General features: G+C 50.9%; 1 non-coding gene across 1 annotated transcript; it reads right to left on the bottom strand.

The window, feature by feature from the left end:
• Window positions 1–6,966: 6,966 nt before the first annotated feature.
• LOC141124994 (U6 spliceosomal RNA) lies at window positions 6,967–7,073 on the bottom strand. The gene has a single exon (XR_012241305.1). It is a non-coding gene; the product is annotated as a U6 spliceosomal RNA (small nuclear RNA).
• Window positions 7,074–8,252: the final 1,179 nt, after the last annotated feature.

Genomic DNA, 8,252 nt, shown 5'->3' with positions numbered 1-8,252 from the left:
AGTTGATTAGGTTACTTTTGCCTGCTTACTTTCACATTTATACTTACCAGGTGGCCATAGTATAGTCCCAGATGGCCCGTATTAGCCCGCAGGATAAGTGCTCTATAGTGCACTATGATTGGGTACATTTATTATACCAATTATTATACCATTAATTAATATCGACCTATATGCACGCTTTTTCTCGGATGTGAGACTACTATAGTGTTACCACGAAGACATGGTGACACCTGAAAGGGTTCTTTCAGCTGGGAGGGTTTTTTTTTTTTTTTTGCCTTTGGGAGGGGGGAGTGGCCATGGTAGGCTGGTGCTGGTGATCATTGGGAGGCTAGGTTGCATGTATGCACACATATATAGAGGAGCTCTTACCTGTAAGCAGTCACCATCCGCTTAGGCTCTGAGGAAAGGGGCTCACCCCCGAAACGCGTTAGCCGTTGCCGCATCTACTTGATGTCCGGTCCCATTCTATCCTGGTGTCTGTTACTGCATACTTGCAGTCCATGTCCATGCCTGTATTTCAAGCTCGTTTGTGAGTATGTTACTTGCTATTTACTTTTTAATAAACGCTACCAGTGGTAATGCGCTAGGTCGGTGCGCCCTCTCTTCTTTTTGTTTCCTCTTTGTAGTTTTTGAATGCCCAACATTCTGAAGAGGGCTGCAAGACGCCACATACCACTAAGCCTGCTGGCCTTAAATCACACACTGGATATCTAGACACTTGAGCGCAGGAGAGAGACTTTTTCTCTTTTGGTTATATACTGTCTCAGAGTAGGCAGGTGACTCACAGATAGCATCACTTCTTGGTTACCTCCCTCTGGCTTCTGGAGGTTTCTAGAAGAGAGAAGGGGAAGAGAGGTGGAGCTGTCTGAGGTGTCTCAGAGAGGTCTGACCAATCCCCATTTAGGATTGGGGGGGGGCCTCCTTGCTATACCCAGGGTCAGCCCAGCAGACGGGAGTTGTTGGGTGGAAAAACTAAGGATGGAGTGCTAGGCGGTCGTGGCCTTTGGCGCTCCCAAGTCTGGGGAGGTGACCTTGGGCCTAGGACTCGGGTGCAGGAAGGATCCCTTCAAGAAAGCATGAAGGATCTGGACAGGAGGCACAGAGAGGAGTCAGAGAGGACAGAGGGAGCTAGTACTGCCAGGCAAGTCTTCAGGGGGGAACCACCTATGTATGTGTGGCCAGGAGGGTCGGTGAGTGACAGGCACGGTTGGGAGGACTGAGGAGGCACGCCTGAGAGAACTGGGAGTGTGCAGTCTGGGATGGGTGCAGAGCCAACAGTAAGGACAGTGATGTCACAGGCAGTGGAGTCAGACAGCTGCAGCCAGGAGGACTGGCAGGGCCTGAAGAGGACTTACTGGGAGCAGTAGTCCACCATAGGACAGCTAGAACTAAAAGACTTCCTATTTCTATTTTTGCTACATGAAAGGGACCCACGGTCCCTGCCTGCAAAAGGCAGTTGTTGATGCCTGACTGAGTTAGAGTTGGGCCTAACCACATGCTAGCTGTGCCTGGAGTTAAGTGATGTGCTGGAGAGGGAGGGAGAGAGAGAGAGAGTAACAGTCTGCAAACAAGTTATGGGCTGGAGGAGACAGGAGTAAGTCAAGTGTATATAGTTGTCCCATCTGATTGATATACAATCAATCAATTGCTTGTTCTACTGGTCATCCCATATTCCCATCCCTATCCAAATTCAAATCCCTCATTTAAAATATAAAACAACCACATGGACTGTTCATTGTCTCAAAAGTGACTGGGAAGTGAATGCCGGGCTGGTCAGGGTGACAGGTGGGCCACAACTTTCAGCAGCTCCTATGGGGTACCGATACATTTGGGGGCTCGTCCGGGATCACCTGATCATGTGTGACTGCCAGCCATTGCCCCTAGCAACCCTGGAAGTGAGCAGTGGGAACTGTGTTTGTTCCAACCGTATTGAGGAATTGAACCCTGGAAAGGACTTGTGTGCTTTGCCTGCTATTCAGAGCTGTAAAAATAGGTGCCATTGCCCATAGGAACCAGCAGAAGTATTGTAAATTATTGCTGCCTGCTACCCAGTGGCTTCAGCGCTGGAGTGGACACTTTTAGTAAATCCTGCAATTCATTGACTTTTCACCATGTGCTGTCAACCGTGGCAACCACGGCGGTGATTGCGCCCATGGATTACAAATATGTCCAGCGTTCTGCTAATTCTGAACATTTTTCACTGGATTACAAATATGCCCAGCGCTCTGCAAATGCTGGGCATCTTAAACCTTTGTGCCACACTACTGCTATAGACAGTAAAGTGTGCCTGGAAGTGTCTAGTGTTGCCTGGGGTGAGCGGGGTAAACCTGTGGGGGCCTGCAGGGGGGACTGTGTTGAGATAGTACCCTTCAGTAAGACATTGGTTACAAACTTTATTGTTGATAACGAAAAAGTCAGCGGTCATCTGTTTTCAGTTGCTCGGGCACAGTCGGTGCTGGGCAACATGCCTGGACAAGTCCTGCTAGCATAAGCATGCCTGCAAAATTCAGTTTGTTTCCACATTAGTTACAGCAGCATTCCCAGGGAGGAGTCTGCCTATCAATTTCACTGGCGCCAGCCTGTCTGGAAGCGAGGGGGCGGTGCCGCACCCTGGAGGAGACCCAGCATTCCCTGCTAGCATTAGACACCACGAGGCGCAGAAAGACGGCGCAGGGAAGTCGTTTACTACTGGCATTGTCTTGGTTGCCCGGACTGTCGGAGCGGACACTAGTGGACAATGGTGTCCAATTGGAGCATCGCGGGGGGTTTGCTTGGGGATGGTCAATGGGACAGAGCGACTCTGCCTACAGTGTCCTGAATGCCAGATACCGACCGCGGTGGTCAGCGCATGGATCTGGTGTGGCCATTGTGGCGAATTGCTGATCCGGCTAGCATCCGCCCAGCAGGAGCCACGATATTACAATGTGGACCTGCAATCAGGACTGTGCCAGTTACAGCCGCGAATGTCCTGGAAGGCCAGAGAGGGCCTTGGATTATTTCCTAAAGGCAGATAACCTGGTAACTGTGAGTACTGCATAGCAGGTGCCAGAAGTCCCTGAGATGCCTGTGCTCCTATGCCCCTCACCATTCAAATTTCAGCACAGCTAGTGCAAGGAGGAGGGTGTGCCCTAAAGTGTGCTGGATAGGGAGTGTGAGGGCAGGGTCATCGATTGGGGTACCCCCAGACTATTGGCAGAATTTGGGTCCCTGGAGAGACTGGTGGAGTGGTCATCCCCCGAGGAAAGCTCGGATGAGGTAGAATGGGAGACAGGAGGTTCACATGGTCAGTCTGAGGGAGGAAATGGACCAAAGCCAGTGCTGGGAACAGAGGAAGCTACAGGAACCCTTGCCCACAGCAGTAAACTCTTTGTGAACAAACCTTCCACCACCCAGACCAAACACCCACCTATTGACCACTGGGTTGTGAGATCCCAGGATGCCTTTGTCCTGCCGGGTGAGGGGAGACCTAAGGAGATGTCCAGGGTTACCGATTCCAGCAGGAGGTGCAGAGGAAAGTTGCTCTGGAGTGGGGAATGGACTATCCCTATGTCTCTCCCCAGATCATGGACGTTATTGAAAACTCCCGGGGAGAGTGGGAGGATGACCTGATCTGGGACTATTTGCATATCCCCAAGCTTCTGCGGAAGCTGTAGAATGAAGCCTGGGTCCATTTTGTGGACATTCATCAGGAATGGAGGCTGGGGAGAGCCATTTACAAAGACCGGTTGCTGATTGCGATGGCGGCACGGCCTACAAAAAGCCATTCGGTCTTCCTCAGGGAGGATGGGGTAGGCAGGAGGAGACTACCTGATCCTCACTTCTATGCGTGAGAGGACTGTGAGTGTACAGCCATCATAGAGAAAAAAAAATCACAGAAACTGCAGGGGAGTTGCAGGTTTGTGTTCTTTTTCCTCCCTGACTTTGCAGGAACAGGCCAGCCTGCCACCTGTGTGCTCAATGAATGGATCTTTTTTTTCTCTGTTGCAAGGACACTTGGGTGAGGCCTATTTCTTGAACTGATCCTTTAGGAGCCTGACTGCTCGGGGAGGGGCCAACTGATGTTTAATTTTATGTGTTTTCCCCCCTTATTGTTTCTGCCAGCAGGTCATAACCCCCTCCTGACAGAACAAAAAGGAAAAAAGAAACACGTGTTTCTCTTTTCTATCTCTATTGAGCGGCTGGAGTCAAGATCTTTCTTGCGGGAGAGATGCTCTGGCTCAAATGTGTATATTTGTCAGGGACATGACCTTCACAGAACTGGCAATGTTGCCCAGAACCTACATGGACGCTCACAGAGGGTTCCGAGACGTGCACGAGCGTGCGCGACATCGCGCAAGTGGCGTGACAGACACTGGCACCAACAGCCCTATTTAAGCCAGCCTGGGACTACAGGACATTGCTGGATTATCTCCTCAGCTTCCCTGTGTGCCTTGACCTTGCTTCCTGATTGTTATTACCTGTTGTGACCTGGCTTGCCTTGACCTCGCTCCTTGACTCTCTCCCAGTTTGACCCTTGGCCTGCTTCTGAACCCTGACTGTGTTTCCTGATTACCCGGCGTGACCTTCAGCTTGTACCTGGACCCGGCTTCTTTCTGTCTTCCGTGTTTGACCTTGGCTCGTCCCCATTTATGCTCTGGATTGAGGTCATATCCGTGTATGACCTCTGGCCTGGCTCCCAGTTTCTCCATTTACCAGAACACAGCAAGTTCAGCTCTGCCTGTTCCGGTCATCCCTCAGTGGCCAAGTCCATCTCAAACAAGCACCTGGCCAACCGTGCTTCTTTAGGCACCGCATTACCTGTTCCCAACTCCAGGGGTGCGCTGCACTTAGCCGCAAGGGGGCCCTCTTAGCATCTCGATCTCCATACCCGCAACTGACAATATTGTGTAATGTTGATGTCAGCTACAGGGACCTGTAGTTAGGAGTGTACAGTGATGTGAACACTGTAAATACCCACAAAATTGACTCTATTTTTGTACGTATTTATTTGTACAATTCCCCATCCAAGTAATTTCCCTTTCCCCCTTCCATTTTTTCTTATGGGATGCCCTTGCTCCTGGGCCCAGGAGCCATATTTTTGTAAATTTTCCCAGCTGAGGGACCAGCTGGATTCTGGTGGGGGTGAATGTAGCACCCTCTACCTAGGTAGACGCTAGAGGTAGATTTTTGGTGAGTACAGGTAAATTTAGGCTGGTGACTCACAGATAGCATCACTTCTCGGATACCTCCCTCTGGCTTCTGGAAGATTCTAGAAGCGAGGAGGGGAAGAGAGGTGGAGCTGTCTGAGGTGTCTCAGGGATCCCTGACTAATCCCCATTTAGGATTGGCAGGGGGCAGGCCTCCTTGATATATCCAGGGTCAGCCCAGCAGAGGGGAGTTGTTGGGTGGAAGAACTGAGGATGGAGTGCTAGGTTGTCGTGGCCTTTGAGGGCGCTCCCCAGTCTGGGGGGGTGACCTTGGGCCTGGAACTCGGGTACAGAAGGGAACCCTTCAAGAATGCATGAAGGATCTGGACAGGAGGCACAGAGAGGAGTCAGAGAGAACAGCGGGAGCTAGTACTGCCGGGCAAGTCTTCGGGAGGGAACCACCGATGTATGTGTGGCCAGGAGGGTCAGTGAGTGACAGGCAAGGTTGGGAGGACTTGGGAGGCACGCCTGAGAGGACTGGGAGTGTGCAGTCTGAGATGGGACCATCAGTAAGGACTCTGAGAGTCAGGCAGTGGAGTTGGGCAGCTGCAGCCAGGAGGGATGGCAGGGCTTGAAGAGGACTTAGTAGGAGCAGTAGTCCACCATAGGACAGCTAGCACTAAAAGACTTCCTATTTCTATTTTTGCTACATCAAAGGAACCCGCTGTCTCTGCCTACAAAAGGCAGTTGCTGAGGCCTGACTGAGTTAGAGTTGGGCCTAACCATGTGCTAGCTGTGCCTGGAGTTAAATGATGTGCTGGAGAGAGACTGGAGTAAGTCAAGTGTATATAGTTGTCCCATCTGATTGATATAAAATCATCCAATTCAGTGGCGGCTGGTGCTCAAATTTTTTTTGGTGCGCAAACAAACTGAAAGAAAACCCCCATTAATTGCAGCCTCACTGTGCCCATCAAGCGCAGCCACTGTACAATCAAATGCAGCCACTGTGCCCATCAAACGCGGCCACTGTACCATCAAACACAGCCACTGTGCCATCAAACGCAGCCACTGTGCCCCTCAATTGCCGCTACTGTGCCCATCAAACGCAGCCACCATGCCCATCAAACGCTGCCACTTTGCCATCAAATGCTCCCACTGTGCCCCATCAAATGCTCCCATTGTGCCCCATCAAATTCTCCCACTGTGGCATCAAATACTCCCACTGTGCCCATCAAATGCTCCCACTGTGCCCATCCAATGCTGGCACTGTGCCATCAATTGCTCCCACTGTGCCCATCCAATGCTGCCACTGTGCCCCCCCGCCCGCTCTCTGCCCCGGCACTTACCCTGTCTCAGTGGGGCAGCGGGTGATGGCGGCGAGCGGTTTCCTCCATGTCCTTCTCCCGTCCTCTCCTATGATTGGATGCCTGATAGGCCTCCAATCACAGCGCCTGTTCTTTCAGCCAATCAGGTGGCGGGTAACAGACTCGAGCATCTGATTGGTGGAGAGGCAGTTCAGTGTTAGGAAAGCGAATATTCATTCACTTTCCTAACACAGCTGAGTGAACTGCGAGCGTCAAGCATGGCGTTTGCTGTTTACCTTTTTTGATGCCTTTTAGAGCCTATGGCTCTAATCAGGTGCTTCAAAAATACCCCGCCGCTTTAATTCATGGGTCTGTCGCCCGAAAAGGGGCCAGATGCTTGAATAGTAGGTGGCAGGGCCGGCCATAGATAGATTCATGCAATGCATGAATCTATCTATTGGTGATAGAGGGGTGGCTGACCTTGGAAATTCCCTTGCAAAGTGAACAGCCTATTTGCCTTTTTTTTTTTTTTTTTTTTAAATATAGAATGCTTCACGAATTTGCATGTCATCCTTGCGCAGGGGCCATGCTAATCTTCTCTGTATCGTTCCAATTTTAGTATATGTCCTGCCGAAGCGAGGACAGCCTATTTGCCTTTAGTAAATCACCCCCCATGTGCCACTGGCTGATCAATGTCTAAGTGTAAAGTATCTTGAATCAGGGCCACCGGTCCAACATATCAGTATAGATACTGGCCTAAGGTGCAAAAAAAAAAAAAAAAGGCCAAAAATTTTGAAAAAAAAAAATGTTTTTGACTCTTTTTCTGTCAGTAAATTTTGTAACTAAGTAATTTTTCGCCTTCACTGATGTGAGCTGATGAGGCGACACTGATGGGCACTGATAGGCTGAACTAGTGGGCATTGATGAGGTGGCACTGATGAGGAGGCACTAATATGTTGTACTTATGGGCACTGATAGGTGGCACTGATGGGCACTGTTAGGCGGCACTGGTGGGCACTGATAGGCGGCACGGATAGGTGGCCTGGATAGGCGGTACTAATGGGCATTGATGGGTGGCACTGATGGGCGACACTGATGGGCATTGATCAACAGCAGTGATGGGCATCTATTGACAGCAGTGATAGGCGGCACTGATTGCCAGCACTGACTGGCATCGCTAATGGGCACTGATTGGTGGCACTTGTGGGCACTGATTGCTGCCACAGGTGGGCACTGATGGGCACTGTATGGTGACACTGTTTTATTTTTGATGATCAATGCCCTGATTACATGCCTACATGTCCCCCTGCGTGGAGATGCCGCTGATCTGCCTCTCCCCGCCACACACTCTGTCAGTGTGAGGCGAGGAGTGCCGATTACCGGAACTTCCTTGTTTACGTGTGACCAGCTGTGATTGGACACAGTCGATCACAAGGTTAAAGAGCCGCAGACGTGGCTCTTTGCAAAGATCGGGGGTGCGCGAGAGCGGCCGTCCTGGGACGCCGTCATATGACGTTGTCCCAGAAAGAGAGCCGCACCGCCTTGCCGTCATTTGACGGCGGGGCAGGCGGCAACCAGTTTAAAAAAAAAAAAAACACCTGCAAGACAAAGGCATAATGAGCTAGTATGCATAGCATACTAGCTCATTATGTAATACTCACCAGAGATCGAAGCCCTCGCTGCGGTGCACATACACCACTCCGGTAGCATCACTCCCAGGGGTTACTTCCGGGTATCGCGGCTCCGGCGCTGTGATTGGCCGGAGCTGCGATGACGTCGAGCAGTAACGGCACACTCACTGAAGCAACGGAACATACATGCT

The sequence above is a fragment of the Aquarana catesbeiana genome, linkage group LG01, assembly GCF_042186555.1.
Source record: "Aquarana catesbeiana isolate 2022-GZ linkage group LG01, ASM4218655v1, whole genome shotgun sequence".
Taxonomy (NCBI): domain Eukaryota; kingdom Metazoa; phylum Chordata; class Amphibia; order Anura; family Ranidae; genus Aquarana; species Aquarana catesbeiana.
This window is presented reverse-complemented; position numbering and strand designations above follow the sequence as displayed.